The sequence below is a fragment of the Notamacropus eugenii genome, chromosome 2 (genome assembly GCF_028372415.1).
Source record: "Notamacropus eugenii isolate mMacEug1 chromosome 2, mMacEug1.pri_v2, whole genome shotgun sequence".
NCBI classification, from domain to species: domain Eukaryota; kingdom Metazoa; phylum Chordata; class Mammalia; order Diprotodontia; family Macropodidae; genus Notamacropus; species Notamacropus eugenii.
This window is the reverse complement of record NC_092873.1, coordinates 192,151,670-192,172,891: the sequence shown is the minus strand read 5'-3', so window position 1 is coordinate 192,172,891 and position 21,222 is coordinate 192,151,670. Positions and strand designations below refer to the sequence as shown.

The 21,222-nt window shown below is 39.0% G+C and overlaps 1 protein-coding gene across 5 annotated transcripts in view; it reads left to right on the top strand.

Moving 5' to 3' along the window:
* FYN (FYN proto-oncogene, Src family tyrosine kinase) overlaps positions 1-21,222 on the top strand; it is a 296,371-nt gene that overhangs the window by 35,130 nt on the left and 240,019 nt on the right. For all 5 annotated transcript variants that reach the window (XM_072637648.1, XM_072637647.1, XM_072637645.1 and 2 more), the window contains exon 2: positions 1,869-1,909. The gene's annotated coding sequence lies outside the window, so the exon portion shown is untranslated. The remainder of the gene's footprint in view (positions 1-1,868; positions 1,910-21,222) is intronic.

The following is a 21,222-nucleotide window of genomic DNA, read 5'->3' as shown; positions in this document are numbered from 1 at the left end:
CTCAGAATGTTTTTAAATGTATAACATGAAATACGTAGGAGTACAAAGGAAACCAATTATATTGAAATAGAGTTTTCAAAATATTTTGTAAAAATTCCTATATTTGATGATTTTGTGAAATCCTGCTTTCTTGTCAAATGCCAGCAGCTCAGTGGGATTTTACAGCTCACTTGATTCAGGGAAAGAGAGACTGGATCATGAATAAATTTAGATTCCAGGTCTCCAAGTAAAAAGTTGTTAAAGGGACCTCCCTCTAGCTCTCCAGCTCCAGGAACAGAATCTCACCACCTACTCTGGAGTGTTGAATACCACACCCATTCTTTTGTGGGCTCCCAGACTCCTCAGGGGCTATTGAGAAGTCTCTGTGATGCCTGTGGTTCTGGGCCCATGCCAGGAGGAGGAAGGTGGGTGTACGGGCAACAACATGCTGGCAGAAGCATCTTTTAACAAATTTTTTAGCTATTGACTTTGGCCTCAGAGGCTTTGATCCTTTTGATGAGATTTTTGTCCTCCCTGTAACTTTATGCTGGCCGCCTTGCTGGTGTTTGTCACCAGTACATTTCAGCAATGTTTGTTAGTTGTTTGTTTGTTGGTGTTTCCTTGTTAATACAGCCTTCTTGTACTTAGAATGAAAGGATTGTGTGTACGTGTGTGTGTGTGTGTGTGTGCCTGTGCATGCGTGCCATAAGGGCCTTAGAGATTTTATGATCTAGTCCAACCCTTTTCTTTGATGACTGAGGAAACTGAGGCTCAGACTGGTTAAATATCTTATTCAAGGTGAACAGAAACTTACTGGCAAAGCTGTGATTCAAACACAGCCCTCTTATTTCCAGTTTTATGTTCTTTTCATTATTTCACACTGCCTTTCTTACTAAACCATTGTCAAATCCTTCCCCCAATCTTCTCTTCCCTAGGCTAAATAATCTTTTTTTTTTAATTTGACCATTTTTGTGGCTCTTCTCTGATTCTGCTAAAGCCAGGCCTACTTTTTAAAGGGCCAGAACTAGGCTAAATTACCTTATTATTTTTTCCCTTGACCTTTGTCAATGTTCTCTTCTGGCACTATTAATCAATCAATCAATAAATACATATTAAGTGCCTACTATGTCAGAGACATTGTGCTGACCACAGATGGAAATGATGAATGAGGTAGTGACATGAACTCTTTCATCATTTGCTGGTGGTAGGTAGCCAGAGTATACCAGCCGGATGGAATGTTGCCATCTACCAGCCTAGCACTTTAAAAATTAACTAGTAATTAGGCATGTGCACCAGCAGAAACAGCATTCCCAACCTTGCCAGGCACTTGGCAGGGAGTTTGAAATCCACCCTCACCCTGGTGTTCTACGGACAAGTATTTGCTTTCTGCAAGGGCCCATACCAATTGTGGATGATAAGTAGCATCACTTCAGAGATGCCTGTGTATTTGACTCTGTACTAAGATGTCAGAGTAGGGCTGGATGTGGGGAGAATGAACACTCAAGAACTAATCTCTGCCTTGATGTGACAGAGACCATTGCAAAGAATGGCATGATACATTGGTGCTATATACTCCTCCTTCCTAAGGGTCCAGACTCCAGAAAAATAGGATCCAAAACACTGACTTCCTTTGCTCACTTTTCGGCTGGGACCAAGTCCTCCCAAGCAAGTTGCAGGCAGGTGCTTGTGGCAAGAGTGGCTCGGTGAAAATTGTGTGAACAGCAATAAATTTGTGAGCAAATCAAGTGTGTCTCTATCAAATGGAAATTCTGTGGGTGTTATTTTGTGGGTGGCTTGCCGGCACTGAATGCTCATTTCTGTGGTGGTGTATGAGTGTGTGACTCTCTCTCTCTCTTTTTTTCTCACCATTTCTTCATTTTCTTCTGCAGGTCTTTGAAGAAACAGGATGTTCATCTAGACGTGGAAAAAAGTAAGCTGACTAATTTCATACCAAGTGCATGTGACTTATGAATTAGAGACAGGATTTTCTACTGTGACCAAAGAAGAAAACTCATTTTTTTTTTCTTCCTGAACTGTGGATGGAGGGACTTAAGTAACCTTTCTGATTTTTAAAGTGAATTGTTTTCATCAATTTTTTTCTATTTTAATTCTGCTTTTTTAATCCCAAAGATAGCACAACATATTGGAGTTATAAAGGTAGAGAGAGTCCTGTTCCTTACTCTGTTTTTTAGGGAATTTTTGATAAAGAATGAAATAATTCTTCCACATAGAGGTTTGGAACAGGACTTCTTAACTTTTTTAGTATCATAGACCCTTTTGGTAGTTTGGTGAAGACCTTATCAGAATCTTATTTTTAAATAAAATAAAATTACCTAGGATTACAAAGAAAACTTATGTTGAAATAAAGATGTGATTTTTTTTTTTCCCTGACCAAGCTCATGGAGTCCCCAAAATCTACCCATGTACCCCTTGGGGGATATCAGATTAAGAACCCCTGTCAAAGAGTTGTCTGGGGCACTAGGAGAGTTGAGTGACATACCCAGGCTCATATGGCCAGAGTCAGGACTTGAACTTAGGTATTCCTGATGGTGAGGCTAGATTGCTATTCAATACTCATGTTACCTCTCCCCTTTTTTCTGTCCCCCCTCCTTTATGTAAGAAATAACCAGTTGTTTCAGGTATAACTTAGTAGCCAGTTCATATAAAGACTGTGTGTCCTGGTAGCTAGAGAAGCAGTGAGCAGTATTCCAACATGGTCATACATCATAACTCCACTGTATGCTTGCCATTCATAAAACGAGCTGTTGTGTAGAGATGAAGAGAAGTAAGTCCTCTACTGGGGGGGGGGCAATTACAGAACAAAATTTCATTAACATTCATGAGACCTTTCACCTCTGGATCTCAAAGCTCACAGATCACAGATTTTGAAGTATGAAGGAACCTCAGAGTCCATCTAGTCCAACTCTTTCATCCTACAGATGAGGAAACTGAAATCCAATAGGGCTTAGTGATTTTCTCAAGGTCAACTGGGTAGTAAGTGGCAGAGCCAAAATTTGACCTTGAGTCCTCTGACTCCAAATGGTTCGTAGACAATGTTCTAGGGAAGAAACTGAGCCATTTAGAAAATAAATAGGCTTCCTAAATACTAGCTGGTGTATTTCTGTCATCCCTGTGAGGTGACTTCAGACTTTGTTGCTAAAAAAGATAGTAGGTAACTAAAAACTTACTTTTAAAATTGAGAATTTTGAGCCTACTTTCTTTGCATCAGCAGTCTTTGTTTTTCACTCCTTTCTCTCCCACAGAAAAAACTGTAATTTCTGGGTCCCTTTATTTCAGATCCCAAGATACTATTTTTTGATTCTTTGAGGTTGATTCCTCACCTCTTTCAAAATGAAGTAGAAAGACCATGTGCTTTGTTTTCGGTTATATCTCAAATCTCCTAAGAATGATCATGGAGGAACCTTGAAATACCAAGGATGTATTTCTGTGTTTATTTTTGAGGGAAGACCATTTTATTACATTCAGTTGCTTTCATTACATATTAAATAATGAAGAAAAATAAATCGGTAATACACTTCAGTAACTTTAATAGTAATAAAGTTGCTTTAAATAATATCTAAACACTAAATGTGTATAACCCTAATTTTTGCATTGACACATTATGATTTGAGAGGTCTGATCTTAATTTCTTATTAATCTTTCACTGAAGTTACTTATCTCAACAAGCACATATTAAGTCTCTATTATTTGAATGACATATTAATGATGCTATACTAATAGCTATGGGGAAAACAAAGGTAGAAAAGGACTTCTTACAATCTTCAGCAAAACTGACTATTTGGAATACAACCCTTGTACCCTTCCTTCTATCAAGGCAATGAACCCTATGAGCCAAATTTCCCTGATAGCCAGTGGTTGGCTATTTAAATGCTAGAATAGTCTCATGCTCTACAAAATACTTGTTTTAGAATGTATGTCATAAATCCTTTAGTCCAACCATCCTCATTTTAAGCAAAAATCCCATCTATCATGTGTCCTACTGGCCATTCATCTTCCTTTCGGAGACTTCCACCCAAGTTAAAGTAGCTTCCTCCTGAAGTAGTTTGTTCCATTTTTTGGATGACTGTTAGGGAGCTCATCCCACACAGAGATGAAATTTGTCTCCATATGACTTCCACCCACTCATTCCAGTTCTTCTTTCTGTCACCAAGCAAAATAAATCTAATTCACTTTTTGCATGACAACTTTTCAGATATTTGAAGTAAATAACATCTCCATTCAATTCAACAAAACATGTGTTAAGTAGTCTACTATGTGCAAGGCACTTGGGATATGAAGACAAAATGAAAAATAGATCTTTCCCTCCAAGATCCCCTCACTTTCTGTCTCTCCAGGCTAAACATTTCTACCTTCTTTAAACTTTTTAAACAGAAGTTGTTTTTTTTAGTGTGCTATGTACTTCTCTGCCTTCTTATGTAGAGTAAAATGAACATCAATGAATTTCTTGATGACTTAGCTTTTTTGTTATTATTAGCGTTTGAAGTGTGGTGTGGATATGGTTGTAGATGTGGAATCATTCAGCAACTAATTATTGAGCTGCTCTGTGCCTGTAAAGAGTTGTGGTTGATATAGAAATAATGAAGTATATATAGAGTCTCTGATTTCATGAAGCTCATAGGCTAGCAAGGAGGTTATGACACATACATAAATATCCAGTAACTATTCAGTAAGAAGCAGCGTGGCATAGTGGGGAGACAGCCAGCCTCAGAGCCAAGGAAACTTGGGTTCAAGCCCAACCACTAATATATACTGGTTGTGTGAGTCTGGGAAACTCACTTAACTTCTCAGTACCCAAGGCAACCCTCTATAATAATATACATTGAAGGGAAGGCACTGAACTGCATTTGCAGTTAGAGCTCAAACAATCTATCATCAAACAGTTCTTAATTGTGATTCTCACATTACTTGCCTTCATAAACTCTGTGTTCTGACTGAATTGGACTAATTCTTCCCTTAAACTCAACATTCCATCTCCTGTCTCCACAGATTTGCATAAGTCATTCTCTATGTCTAGAATGCACTTTCAAAATCCTTATCACCACAGCCCAGAAGACTTCTCTTCCTTCAGGGCTTAAGTGAGGGACTGTCTCCTTTGTGGAACCTTCCCTGATCTTCCCAATCATGTGTGCTCTTCCTTGCCTTGGTTTTCTTTGTACTGTCCTTATTTCTGTATATGTAGGATTCTGGTCTCTACTGCACACACTCCCAGACCCCGTAATAGAACCTCTTTGAAGTGCTTTGTGTCTTTGAATTCCCAGCTCCTCCAATATTGCCTTACAAGTAGTAGGTACTTAAATACTTGTTGAATGGAAATGAATTCTCAAACTGGATTTTTAGCCTCAGAGATAATTTGCTTGTTAAAAACAGCATATAGAGAGAAATAAGAGATAACAGACTCCATCAATAGTCCAGTTTCTTTCTAGGAGGGCATGTTGTCAAGAAATCAAAGAAATATAGAGGTTTGTTGGACAAGGAGGTAAAAAAGATAAATAAAGACGAAGCAAAATATGAAGGGAGGCAGTAGAAATAAAAGGAAATTGTGGACAAAACATTCTAGAAGTCTTGAGGGAGGCGTGTGTAGCTTTCATAACTCATTGCTTTAAAACGGCATCATGGGTGCATTCTAAAAATGAAACCTAATCTCCTCACAGTTGGAGAGAAGCTACCAAAGTTATATATCATTTAGAATGTGAATTCCCTAGGGGCAGGCACTATTTTTTTGCTTTCCTTTGGATCTCTATCACTTAGCACAGAACCTGGCACATAATGGGTGCCTATTAAATGCTTCTTGACTGTATGCTTTTGTAGTATGAAAAGTCGATTGATCAAAAGCAGTCATCTTGACTGTTATTTGAATCATGCTTTAAATCGATGAGATTTAAATGTCCACTTTGTCACTACTCAGGAGGAACTAGTTAATGAACTTATGTTTGACCTGAACCCTGAAGTAGAGAAGGAACTTATAAGTATCCAAAAAATCATGTAGACAGTACATAGAGCAACTCACGGGTCTAGCCCTCAAAACCCTCTTAGTATTTTGGATCCTCTAATTTTAGTGATAAATGAAAAGTCTTTCCAGGAGTACACATAATGGTATCAGAGTTGCCATTCCCACCAACTATCCTTCCAATTCTTTGTTTTTTGCACTGGCTGTTCCTCATACCTAGAATGCTCGTGCTCTCACTCTCTCTCTCTCTCTGATGCCACTTACTATAGGAGACCTTTCCAAACTCCCCTTTCCCCTTTAAGGTTACCTTCCAGCCATTCTCTGGATATCTTGTTATATACCTTTGTATAGACATCCTGTCTTCCTCATTAGAAAGTAAGCTCCTTGAGGTCAGGGCCCTTTCTCCTCCTTTCTAGCACAGTGCCTGATGCATAGTAAACACTAGGCTAGATTGAGGCCTCAAAAACTAGTTTTATCCATCCTGCCCAAATTTCTCATTGTATGTATTCATTGCCCCAGAAGCATCACAATCACAAAATTATCACTTAAAAAAAAAACCTGGAGAAATTAAGAAAGGAAAAAAAATCTTGCATCACATTATCTTCCTGTTTGATAGAGTAAGGGAAGTATATATTTCCAAGATTTTGTTGGCTTATAAAAATGTAGGATGTTCACAGAAACTGCTACATTCTTCGATATCTGTTGCTCTAAAGAGTCTCCAGGGAAAAGATAAAAATATCCACAGTTCTTACTGTGGGGTTAATAAAGGCTTGTCAAAAGCATTTTATGTCCTTGAACAAATGAAATTTCAAAATACATAGGCTCCATACGGAGGAGTCATTAAGGCTGTTTCTGCCTATAGGAACCTAAGGTCATAAGTCTTAGAGCTGAAGGGAACTTTAAATACTATCTAGGCCAACCTCCTCATTTTACACATGAGGCAACTGAGGCCTAGAAAACAGAAATGACTAGACCAAGGTCAAAGGCTTTTTTGTCTGGACTTGTGGTTTTATTGGTCAAGGATTCTCTCAGTTGAGGAAATTTCATCCAGTAGTACATCTCTGTTCTGCAAAATGTAGTCTTAGAAAGTTGCCCAAGACACTGAGAAGTTGTGTGACCTACCTGAGTCATACAGCCATTATGTATCAGACACAGAACTTGAACCCAGATCTTCCTGACTCCAAGGCTGGCTCTCTTTATTCCTTCTCTAAGTTCAAAGGTAGTAATATAAATAAAATGGCAAATTTAGGGAAAAATTTCTAATGATTAGAATTATTCAGAAGTGAAATGGGCTACTTTGAGAGGTGATGGGTTACCCCCCTCTATGGAGGCCTTCGAGCAGAGGCCAGTTGGCCACTTGTTGGGTATGTTATAGTGGAGATTCCTTTTGTGATGGATTGAACTAGATGGTTGATGGGAACCCTTTCAGCTCTGAAATACTGTGGTTTGAATCCAGGTTCTTGGACTCCAAATCTAGTGGTTTCTTTGACCTCTTAGACAACTGGATGAAAAAGGGACAGTCAGGCTTTTGTGAGGATCAGGATAGACCCGGAGAGGGGAGGAACAAGGGAAAGTGGTGGGTTGAATATGGGAGGACTGAGTGCTAAGCATGTTGGTTATTTGGAGAGCTGGTGGCTGTGGTTGGGATAGGAAGTATTTATGTTAGCATCATTCCCCACCACCTGTAGAAACTGCTGCTGGCCCACAACATTCCTGAGTGTGGCCTGAACCAGATGAAAATGTAATTGGAAACGTTTACAAAATAAATAAAAATATAATAAAACATAGATAATATTACATTTTAAAAGGAAGTCAGTATGAGACCTGAAAGTATCCTTGTATATAGAGGAGTAGCCCCCATTTCTCTTTAATTTTGACCCTAGTGGTCAGAATAAGAAGACAGAAGTTTGTTAACTCCTACCCCTGGTTGAGAAGAGATGAGAAAAATGGACCAAAGGATATCAGCTTGTGTACCTTCTTTGACAGATTTACCTGGGGTTGCATTCTCCCTGGCCTGTTTGATAGTAGGCATTTTCATCCTGATGTATTGACTTGGTCCCTTGGTGATCTTAACCCCAGGTAGAGGTCCAACTACTGTTATTGAGTGAAGGGTGAAGTACTCCAGGCCCAAGTTCATACTCATTTTCCATTGTTTATCTTGCAGCTCATTCATTCCAACTTGTAAAGGAAGTAGCTGCTTCTAAAAAATGCTGCTAGAATTGTTTGTAAATTTTGCTAAAGGGTAGGGATCCAGGCCAGCCTGTAATTTTCTGGGACTTGGGACAAGGATAAATTAGGGAGGCTCACCCCACGTTGATGAAAGCAGGAGGACAGAGGAGATGACAGCTTGTAGGAGGCAGAAAGCAGGCCGCTCTCCTAGCTGCTGAGGCTAGGTAGGAGGAAACAGCTTTGTATTGGTGCTTCATTTGTGTTAAGGGGAGGGAGAGGTTTAACTTTTGCAGCTGAAGGGCAAATTTTTTTTTTAAACCTTTGACTGGAAATAATTATTACTCATCACCCCTGGTAGCTTGTTAACTTCATTTCTGTTCTACATACAACCCTAGATCATGAGGCTGGGTCTTTGTTTGAATGCCTTCCTCTGCTGTCTAAGAAGGAAAAGGTGACCTTTGCAAATTAGAATTCCCAAGTTAGTAAAAGCTAACCCTTTCTGGACTTTGTGCATTCAGCTGTTGGGTGACATTTTGAAGAGCTGCAGATGGGCAACGTTTATGTTGTATTTTAGTCTTTATGAAGTGGTGGAGCAGGAAGGGGGCCTTTGGGATCAGCTAGATTGTTGCGTCCCCAATGACCTTCCAATTTGGGCTTGAGTTACCTTACTCAAAGTGAGAACCTGAAAAGGCCTTAGCCTAAAAGGGTCAGGGTCTCCAGGGCCTCCCATTGCCTCCTGGGTCATCTCTGGTCATCCTGATGAATATCTGGCCACTGGACCCAGATGGCTCTGGAGGAGAAAGTGAGGCTGGTGACCTTGCAGCCCTCCCTCAGTCAAATCAAAGTCAACTGCAAGCCATGCCATTATTTTCCTTGATGTCATAGTCCTCTTCAAAAACAAAAAACAAACACAACAATGTGTGGGCAGTTTTTTAGTAATTCACAAACTTTTACTCCTAGTTCTGAACTCCTTGAGCTGCAAAGACCAACAGAGGGTGTAGGCAATTTGGAGTTTAGATTAGAAAGCACTTAGTACATCTCCTTCATTTTACTGAAGTCCAGGGCACTGAGCCTCAACTACAGTCTTACTCTTTCAACTCATTGTGGAATCAAGGTGACCTTGAGTTCCCAAACACTTTGCCAGTAGAGTATAAACTTTGGGAAAGCCTATCAAGCTGGAAAAACTTCAATTTCGGACTTCTGACAAATTTTTTGATTACAGAAATCCTCAAAACCTTTCTGATAAAGCATAAAAGAGTTCTAATCTGTGTCAGTGAAATCATAGCTCATGGGAAGGAGGAAACTGAGTCCCAGAGAAGTTCCCGGATTTACCCAAGAGCAACGAGAGGGTTGGTAGTAAAGCTAGGATTTGAACCCAGATCCTCTCACTTCAAGTCCAATGTTCTTTTCTTACAAGCCTTCATTTTTGAGATGACCTAACTTAACCTCTCCAAACAAAGCCAAAAGTCAATAAGCATTTGCCATGAGGCAGACATTATACTTAGCTGTAAAGGATACAAATAAGAAAAAGCAAAATAGCCCCTGCTCTCAAGGAGTTTGCAATTCAATAGAAGAAGACAATGCAGGAAAGGAACGCGAAAAAGGGTGAAGAGTTCTGCCATCGTCCCTGTCAGGGATCATGATGTTGGTGAATTAAAATCAAACAGAGGAACTGGTAATGAGTGGTGAACTGGAAATGAGGAGTTGGCTGGAAATTCTGAGCTCTCTAGAAAGGGAAGCATCTTTTACTTCATCCCTCCGATCAGAGAAGAGAAGCATCTGATAAACTGAAGCAACCTCCATGATGATGAGATTTCTGGTAATGAGAGTTTATCCCCAAAAAAGCATGATATTCAGTGATAGAAACCAGGCAGAGCAGCTGGAGAGAAATGAAAACTGAAGAGACTTGTCCAAGTCAAGAGAAGGAAGGTGACTTATCCAAGGCCAACAGGGATTTAAACTCATGTCCTTTGGCGTCTAGGTCCACCTCACTTTCCTACCACACCATCAATCAACATTTATTAAGAAGCAGCTAGGTGACTTAGGGGAGAGAGTGCTGGCCCTGGAGTCAGGAAGACCTGAGTTCAAATCCAACCTCAGACCTTGGGCAGTGACTTAACCTCTATCTGCCTTAATTCCATAACCTATAAAATGGGGATAATAATAACACCTACTTCCCAGGCTTGTTGTGAATTATCAAATAAGATAATAATTGTAAGATGCTATTTAAATAATAGTTCTTATTTATTACATTGCAAGGTTGTTGTAAGAATCAAATTCATAAGACTATTGATAAATCTTAAAGCACTATATAAGTTCCAGCTATTAGTATTGTGATGATGATAGTGATGGTGATTGATGGTATGGTGATGGTGGTGGTGATGGTGATGGTGGTGGTGATGATGATGATGATGATATGCCTACTATGGGCCAGGCACTGTGTTATATGATGGAGATAAAATACAAAACCAAAAATGGTTCCTGGCTTAAGGAGTTTATATTCTGCCTTAGTGAGTCTGTAATCAAGGTCACACATCAATCCTCATATTCTCTGCTTGGTTTCTTCTCCTGAATATCTGCTTTTCTGGGGATAAACTTATCATCAGAAATCTCATCATCATGGAGGTTGTTTCAGTTTATACCTTAGCATTCTAAGACACTTCTCCTCATCACATATGATGGTAGAGCTAGAGTTTGAGCTGGTATTTCTAGACTCCATTTTATTTCTGCTATCCTAGGCAGAGGAAAAATCTTTAAAACTCTTTCAACACTTTTTTCAGTCCCAAGCATTGGTATGTATAGAGCATGAGCAGGTTGTACCTGCACATTCTGCCCTTGCTCTATACACAAAAGCCAGTCAGGGTGTATGTGAACACCTGGCCCATTGACTATGCACAAGAGCCAATGAGAATGCTCTCTTAAGTTGTGGCCCAGACTGTGTGCCAACTCTGTGGTCCCAGGGTAGTTGGATTTGGCCATAGAGAGTTTTATGACATCAGGTTCATGTCCTGAAAAATACAAAGCAGAAGACAAACTACTGAACTAACTGCAAGTTTACATACATCAATTTCATGTACATTTAGTGAGTAATGTCTAAACTATGTAGTTTAGATTTTATTTTCTCTGTATTTGGTAGGTCCTTCACCACAACTTGGGACTGTCAAAACAGTAATATGGTTCTTACCTCCTTGGGAGGAATTTTCTTTTTTCCTTTTGATTTTAAAGGAATAGCTTCCAAAAATCTTGCATTCTTTCTGCTTGGTGGGACCACTTCCTCCCTTACTGGTGGGATTGATTTCCCATAGTGGCATTCTAAGGGGTGAGGGAGCAAGAGGACTTTGATGCTCAGGCCCATTCCATTGCTCATTCCCAGTCTTGGGAAATTGTTTTATTGAATTTTACCTAACAGTAGTATTTGTCATCTCGACAGGATGGAAGTTGTTTGTTACCATGAACCTTCTGTGGGTGGTGAGAAACACTGCCTGCAGGACAATAGGGAATGAGGAGCAGCTTCCACTTTTTTTTTATTTTTTGGCTCGGGGGCAATGGGGTAACATTTATTTTTATGCAAGGGTTTTCTGCTGTAGCAGTAAGCAATTGCATAATTGCTTCATCACAACGATGCCTGCTGTGTGGACGTGGTCATCCTTTCTCTTGTCCACCTTGGACAGACTTATCATTGGTTGAAATGGCATGCAAAGGAGAGATTATTTAATCATATATATATATATATGGACAAGGGCTCAAAATTTGCTTATGTCATCATCCCTGAAAAATGCTCCTAAGAGCAGAGATAGATAAGACTTGCATTAAAGCTAGTGCAGAATTGCCCAGGGAGTAACTGCATGCTCTTTCTTTCAGGACTTTTCCCACTGCCCACCTTTGGTGCTTAACAAAACTGATAAATAAAAGTATGTAAAGAATAAATTTACATATGCCTATTTGTGTCTAATGATAGCCATCTCTGTGGCAGGGTAGGGGGAAGGAAGAAAAAGCACAACATTACAGGATAATTTTATTATATTTATATGTTATTTATTAATTATTTGCTATTTTATGTAGAATATATTATATTTTATACATTAGTATTATTTATATTATCTATAATATATGTTGTATACTATATGTGTAATTTATATTTAAAAGAAACAGCAAATTTCACATAATAGATTTGCCATTTCACATGCAATCTTTTTTTAAATGGTGTTATAGAAATGCTTGTTTATTCCATAAATTAAAAATAAAATAAATAACTGTAAAAACCAATGAATTCAGAAGAAAATCTCGTATGGGAGATAAACCTTTTTCATCTGTGGTTTCAGTTCACTTCTGTATTTGTGAAAGGTGTTGGGGGTACTCTAAGTCCTCAGAGCAGAAGGGGCGGTGTATGTGAATTCACTCTTATGTATATCCTTTTGGAATTGCTGGAACAGATAAAGGAATTGTTAAATTAGAGGTTTCTGGAAGTTGGAGGGCAGTCACCAAAATCAGGTCATCCATCCTCTGGATATGTGAAGGAGTTCCCTCTATGACATCCCTGACAGGTGGGCATTCAGTTTCTGCTTAAATATATCTAGTCACAAGAACATGCTCACTGCTTTTCAGGATCTCCCCTTATTTTGTCTGGCAGCTGTAATTGTTAGAAAAATCTTCCTCGTATTGAAATGAAAGTCCAACTTTCTGTAACTACCATTCATTGGTCCTAGGAGCTAATCACTGTAAAGTGCTTAGTGCAGAGCTTAGCACATAGCAAGGGTTTAATAAATGCTTGTTCCTTCCCCTTCCCCTACAGCTGCTGTTCTCTAGAGCTCTGTTGTGTTAAGGATGTCTCTTATATTTTCCCTTCTAGCCATCTGTATTATAGGCTAAATCTTCACCCACCCTTCACCTATCCTTATGTGACAATTGCTAAATCCTCAGTGTCCTGAATACTGTCCTCTGGGGCTACTGATAGGTTTTCAATGTTCCATTTAAGAACCCAACATAGTACTCTAGAGGTGGTTTGATCAACATAGACGATAGCAATTGATCTGGACACATACCTCTTACCCCTTATTCTATTACTGCAGACTGAATTTGCAGTACTTATTTTAATAGCCTCACAACACCACTGTTTCATATTGAGTCCTCTCTCACCCCTTGCACCTCCCCTAAAGTCTTTCATATATAAACTGCTGTTTACACATCTACCTGGCAGTGTGGCTGAGTAGATAGCGCATTGGCCTTGATGTTGGAAAACATCAGTTCCTGCCTCAGACACTTATTAGCTATACAACTTTGAAAAAGTTACCTAACTTGCAACTTGAAAACTGTGCTTCAGTTTCATCATCTATAAATAAGGGAACTAGATCCAATGGTTTCTAAGATCTCTTACAGCTTTTAATTTATGATCCTATGAACTTTTTGTTCCCTGCTCTGTACTCTTACAATTTGACGTTTTTTTAGAAGTATGAAGGACTTTATATTCATTCCTCTTTTCATCTTGCTAGTTCCAACCCCATCAGTATTTTAATTCCATTTAATTTCATTTCTGCTATTAACTCTCTCTCCCAGATTTTTGTGTTGTGTAAATTCACTAAACGTTCCTCTATATCTTCATCTGTTATTAATAAAAAAAAAAATGTTGACCACACAGAGCTAAGTACAGAGTTCTGTGGCCTATCATTTATCACTCTTTAGATTGACCTCAGTTCATTAAATCATCACTTTTGGGGGTCCAATTCTTCAGGAGATAGGAATCTATCATCCAACCTACTTCTCTTAATCTTGTCTATGAGGATATCATGAATGACTGCCAAATATCTGGCTAAAATACATACATATATATATATATAGAGAGAGAGAGAGAGAGAGAGAGGAGAGAAAGAAAGAGAGAGAGTTGTGGTATTTCCCTGACTTACCAGCCTAGTAAGCATTTTTTTAAAAAGGGGAATGAGATTAGAAAGGGAGGTGATTTGTTTCTCTTCTCTGTTTTGATTGCCAATAGAAAGAATGATCATTTTCATTTACGTTTGTAGCCAAATTTTCCATTTGTTGAGTACAATGCATCTATCAGTCTACCAGTGGATGATTTTTCAGTTATGATACTTTATCTGTGGAAATTCATAATCCTTTCTTTGTTTTCAACTGTATTTTAGAGAAAACTCTTCCTTTTCCTGGTCAGGGAAAATTCCTATAAGCTGGCTATATAGAGTATATAATCTTCAGCACCTATAGCTTTTTACCTTAAAGTGAATAATAATGACAATAATACTCAATTATTTCCATTTGTATAGTGCTTTATAATAATACCCAGAGGGGATGGCCAAGATAGCAGGCAATTGATAACATGTGGCTAGAGTTCAGAAGAGAGATTATGGCTGGATATATAGATATGAGAGTCATTGATGATGATACTTGAACATATGGGAGCTGATGAGGTCTTTCAGATTGCTTAGAGAAAGAGAGAACATGAGAGCTCAAAAAAAAAGCCCTAGGGAGCACTTGTGCTAAAGGGACAGGAGGAGGATGATGGTCTAGCAAAGGAATGGTCAGGCAAGAGAAGATCCTGAAAAAGAGTAATGTCATGAGAGCTGAGAGAAGAGAGACCAAAGGTTGATTAATGATTTAAAAAGCTGCAGAGAGACATCAAAGTGGAGGAAGCAAAAAAAAAAGGGGGGGGGGGGTGAGATTACCTTGGAGAGAGGAGTTTTAGTGAGTGATAGGGTTGGAAGCTAGATCTCAAAAGGACTGAATGGTAAATGGGCAGTAAGGAAGTGGAAACTGAGATTACAAATGCAGACCCTTTTTCCTAGGAGTTTGGCATTGAAAGGAAATAGAGGTAAAGGGCAATAGTTTGAGGGCATGGAGAAGTCAAGTCATCTTTTTATTTTTGTTTTTTGGATTTGTTAGGATGAGCACATATAAAGGCATCAGGGCAAAGATCAATAGACATTGATCAACAGACAGATTGAAGGTAAGTGAAGAATAGATTATATAAGTAAAGTAGGTTAGCTGGCCATAAACAAGGAGATGGGCTTACTGTGCTTCAGAAACAAGAACAAAAGTGAAGCGGATGGGTGAAAATGTAGAGGGACTTGTAAGACACAGAAGAAGAGAGAAAAGTGAGCCTGTCCATGGCAGATGGTGTCTGTTTTCTTTGTAAAACAAGAGGCAAAGACATCTGTCTTGCGGGTGTGGGCATGGGGGGCTACAGATGAGACACTAAGGACCTGAGGAGGGAAGGTTTAGAACAGCCGTCCAGGAGGTAAGATAGAGAATCAGCCCAAGAACAAAAGTTCTGCTTTGGAGGAGTGATCGAAAAAAATTCATGCATATCTGCTTACCGATATCCCAGCGAAAAGACATTTGGTTAAGTAAGATATTTATAATTCCAAGAATTACTGCTCCTAGATCTTGGGAAGGAATTTTCAGAGCAAATGACACTTTGCCACATTTGGTACTCAGATACCAAATTACAAATAATCACTTATTTTGTCTTTTTGATGGAATTCCTGAAATGAGCTGAAAGATGTTAACTCTAATGGAGTAAAATTGAATTATGTAAGGAATTTTCAGTGTCACATAGCCACAGAAAATGAAGCAACCAGTCTTAGAGACAGTGTGGTAAGCTAGAAATAAAAATATTAATAACAACAATAACTAGCAATTATATGATGTTTCATGGTTTAAAAAGCTCTATAAATATTGCCTCATTTTCTCCTAACAACGCCCTTATAAGGTAAGATGCGATTATTATTCCCAATTTTACATATAAGGTTGCTGAGGCAGACAAATTGACTTACCTGGGGTTGCATACATAATAAATATCTGAAGCAAGATTTAAACTTTCTTGTGTTATTACATTGCTGTCTTGTAAGGCTCAGTGGATAGAGCACTGGGCCTAGAGTCAGGAAGACCTGAGTGGCCTCAGACACTTACTCGTTGTATGACCCTGGGCAAGTCACATAGCCTCTGTTTGCCTTAATCCAATGGAGAGGGAAGTGGTATACCACTCCAATATCTTTGTCAAGAAAACCCTATGGTCAGTATTGGCTTGCTGTGGTCCATGGGGCCATGGAGAGTCAGACATGACTGAACAACAATCCGAAGTAAGATTTGAACTTGAGTTTTTCTGACCCTAGGTCTAGTGCTCTATCCACTGGACCAGAGCACTAGGTATGGAGGGAGAGGACTGGGTTCAAATCTTGCCTCTAATGCCTACTTAGGTGACATGGAGCAAGATAGTTGAACTTCCCTGGACCTATCTTTCATCATCAATAAAATGACTAAATGACTCCCAAAATCCCTTCCAACTTTAGACCTATGGCTCTGTAAGACTTTTGGAGTGGGGTGTGATGTCAGGAATTAAACTGGAAGACTCATTGGTTTTTACAAGACAGGGTTCTTTTTCTTATGTCCTATGAACTGGTTGAACCAATTAAATCATTCAAGCCCAAAGGTCTGACAACACCCAGGGATGGCATTTACCATACTTTCAAATTTGTGGAATACATAAAATAATAACTACCAAAAGAGTAGCATATCATTAGACCACTTCTGTGGACCTAGATGAAAATAGAATTAGATTTTTATGTTTTTAAATAGAGAGTTTTAAAAAGAAATTAATTTGCAGGGAGGAGGGTCATCAGGGAGAGAAGGAATGCTCTGGACATAGTCGTCTTGCCAAGTTTACCAGTTCAGGAAAAACAGTTCTTATAGGTGGAATTTTGATTTGCTTCTCAGGATATGTTTAATGAGAGGTAGAGTAAAGGGAAGCTAGGTGGTACAGTGGATAGAGTGCCAGCCCTGAAGTCAGAAGGACTCATCTTTCTGAGTTCAAATCTGCCTTCAGATATTTACTAGCTGTGTGGCCCTGAGCATGTCACTTAGCCCTGTTTGTCTCAGTTTCTTCATCTATATAACGAATTGGAGAAACTCCAGAACAGATCACTCCAGTATCTTTGCCAAGTAAACCTCAAATAGGGTCACAGAAAAGCATTACATGTGTATGAACAATTTGCACATAAATCATTTATGTTCTAATTGTCATTTTAGATAATAAATAATATTAATAACCAAGAGAGCACTTTAAAGTTTACAGAGCATCTTTTGTAAATTATTTTAGGTAAACCTCCTTAACAACACTGCGAGGTAGGCGCTAAAGGTATTATCTCAGTTTTATAGATGGGGAAATTGAGGCTCAGAGTTGTCACTTGCCTTACAGTCAGTAAATGTCCAAAATAGGATTTGAATCTGTCTTCTTGAATCCAGTTCTGCATTCTATCCACTAGGCTAAGCTTACTCATAAATAGAAGTTTATTATGCTGTTTCCTCGTTAATTCTCATCTTTCCTTGAATTCAATTTTTTTGTAAGTATCTACAGCATGTAAGGTACTGTACGATGCATTAGCCATACAGAGAGAAAAATGAAACGATCCCCATCTTCAAGAAGTTGGCATGCTAATGGGGATGAGAGTAATATAAAATGTTTGGAAAGATAAGGAAACAGGTATTCGTTAAGCAGCTGTTAGGTGCTAGGGACTGTGTTCAGTGCAGATGTTATCTCATTTGATCCTCACAACAACCCAGAGAGGAAAGTGCTAATATTGTCCCCATTTTACAGTTGAGGAAACTGAGGTAAACAAATTAAGTGACTTATCTAGAGTTACACAGCTAATAAATGTCTGAGAGTAGTAAGTGTTCTATCTACTGCTACAAGGAGCTATCACTGTAAGCAGGCTGGAGTACAATCGTAGAGGGCCTCAAGTACCAGTCCTTTGGATTAACCATTTTCCTTGGTCTCTCCCATTGGTATTTAAACTGTCATCCTGGATGGATGGATGAAAATGCATTTATTAAGCACTTGCTATGTACCAAGCACTGAGAATTCCAGTTTAAAAGCAAAGACAATTTCTGCCTCCAAAGAGCTTACAATCTGAAGGGGAGAGGGAAAATAGCACACATAAGGAGTGTTCTCCAGACAGGGGTCCTTTTAAGTTACAGGGATGGTAAGTGGGGCCATAGGAGCAGAGACTGACACATCTGATTCAGGAACAATGACTGAGTTGATCTGATGGTCATGATTCCTGAGTTGTTTTTTTTATCATGGTTCCCGAAACGTGTGTGTGTTGCACGCGCATATGTACTTTTTTTTGATATTCAGTCTAATTGTGAGTTTTCTCTATTTTGCTTATTTTCCCCACTAAACATTAATCAGCAGTACTGTATCTTGGAAACCGGTGCTACCAAGCAGCCTTGCATTTTAAAAGAATGCTGATCCTGTGCTAGTTCTGATAGTGTTACGGATTTCATAAAGACTTTGGAGTGACATAAACATTTTGGAGAAGAATTTATTTTTTTCCCCTGAAAGGCAAAGCTCCTCCTTGGTAAGCCTATAAGGGTAATATATCACTGGAGTGTGTGTGTGTGTGTGTGTGTGTGTGTGTGTGTGTGTGTGTGTGTGTGTGTGTGTGTGTGTGTTTAACTCCACTGCCTTATTTAATGGGAACTTGTATTTTTTTTTAATAGTTACTTATGTGGAAAAAATAAAATAGGTCAGCATTTTTATAGGTATTTTGAGATTTTAAAAATTCTGACCACCTTTCTACAACAGAGATTATAGTATATGCCAACAATTTCCCAAAAGGCCTTAGAGCCATTTTGTTCAAACCCCTCATTTTGCAGATGAAGAAACCTATGTTTTGGGAAGAGGATTTCTTTTGATGACATTTCTAAGAAACTGAAATTGAAGCACAGATAAACCATTAAAAAGTATATGTACTTTGGCTTCTCAGAAATATAGCTTTTTTTAGCCTGTTATTTTGGGTTAGCATTCATTAATAGTTTCTACTAGGTTCATCCTATTCCAAGTTCATGCTATTCTAGAAAGGCTGATTGGTGCCCACTGTCTGTTTTAAAAAAAAAAAAAGTTATTTTTATTAAAGTGTCATGAGTTGACTGATAGGATTAATTAGAACCTTCTGACAGTGAAAGACACTATTCTGAACCTGATGATGTCAGAACTTGGCCAAACATACTTCAGGCATACCTGTAACTCTGAGGATAGGATTCATCTAGTATCTGTTTTATCTAGTTGTGCCCAAGATGTGATCATAAGCTATATTTGCTTCCTCTCTGAATGACTAGCAATTTGGGGCATGAAGACTGATGGTTATTTTAGAGTAGTAACTGATGAACAAGGTAAAAAAAATGAAGATCTGAACTTCCTAATAAGTTTTTAAATTTCAGCTCCATATATTCATATATCTGAATGGCAGAATTATATTTACTAATTTCAGAACTTGGGACAGCAACAGATTGTTGTTGTTTGTTTTCCATTCTTGAAGAGGACCAATGACATCATGAGGGTGATGTCTTGACTTGTACAGGAATTAGATTTGAGTGAGACAGAGCTGCTCAAAAACCATCACAAAGTCTCACTCTGTCCTCCAGAGTCATCTGAGTCCAGTGGCAAGGTAGAAGTCAAGAAAATTGATAACGGCCTGGGATGCAGAGGTTGACCTTGGCCTTTCTAATTTAGAAAAAGCTTAATTTAAGCTTTTTACTAGGTCTCTACTTGTCTGAGGCAATGACCATTCAATGAAAAAGAATTGAGACAAAAGATGTCCTAGTATACTGTCACAAAAGTGTCCATGAGGGAGAGGAAGACCCTCAGGGTTTCTGGCCAGATCAGAAAACAATTGTTGTTTGCACTCACTCAGCCATCAAAACCCAAACAATGAGCAACCAGAGCTTGGGCTGCGGCCTGTTGTTGGCTATTCAGTGAAAGCCAGAGTAATTTGGGTTTAAAGGCATAGTCAAGTAGCTCCATTTGAATCACAGTGGACCTGTTTAAAGCCTGTTTTTTCAGAGCTATATTTCAAGAAATCATAAATGAAAAACTGCTTGTCCCAGGTTTTGGGAAAAAAAGTAGAAAATTTAGAAAAAAAAAAATCTAGCCTCCAAACCTTAACACACTTTACAAAATATGTGACCCAAAATAATATTCCTTTAAACATAGCACACACATGGCACCCCAGGTGGAGAGAGGGACCAGATGTGGTGTTCCTCGATAAGCTAATAACTCACACAGACTTCTTAAATTCATTCAACAAACTGGGTGCTTCCTATGTGGTAGGGGCAGCTAACTCATCTTCCTTCCTGAGTTCAAATCTGGTCTCAGACACTAGCTGTGTGACCCTGGGCAAGTCACTTAACCCTGTTTACTTCAGTTTCATTATCTGTAAAGTGAGCTGGAGGAGGAAATGGCAAACCAATCCAGGATCCTTGCCCAGAAAACCCCAAATGGGGTTACGAAGAATAAGACATGACTGAAATGACTGAACAAAAATACTGTTCCTATCCTTACGAAACTTATAGGCCACTAGGGGAAATTAGGCTGCACAAATAACTGTAGTACATATGGGAGTGTGACCCAAGGCACAGAAAGGCTCAGAGAATCAGGGAAGCCTGGACAGTGGTTCGTGTAAAAAAGACTTGGATTTGTCAGTAGGATGCAAGCGCATTTATGAGTCAGTCGTAAAAAAGTGGGTGCCAGAACGGCCCGTGTTGCCATCATAGAAGTACAGTATCCAGAGTAAGAGAAATCATTCAGGGCACCACACTTTAAGAGGAGTATCAATTAGTAATAACAATAACAATGCATTCAAGGTGCTTTAAAAAAATGTACAAAGCTCCTTTCTTCCAACAATCTGATCAGGTAGATGGCACAAATATTTTAGCTACTTAAGATCAGGTAGATAGCACTGTTATGTTCTGGAGTGTTGGGAACCCTGAAATGTAAGGATACAGGGGGGTCTGCCTGAAAAGAATTCAACCACTCAAGTCTTCTAGTTTTATTGTAACACCAGTATGGTGGGCAAGATTCCTGGTAAATCTGCAGTTTGGTAGGGATAAAACTGATACTTGTGTGCAAGAAAAGACAGTGAGAATATCTGGATGGGACTGAGGAGTGGTAAATGGCCTGGGGTGGGCCAGGTGCAGACAGTGAAAGGAGTTATGTGGTCTGGGCTGGATTCTAGAGCTACAGGAAAGGACAGTCCAAGGGATTATTGAGTATTTAGGTGGCCTGGAATGTGCCAGATGCCTGGGGCAGAGGCACCAGT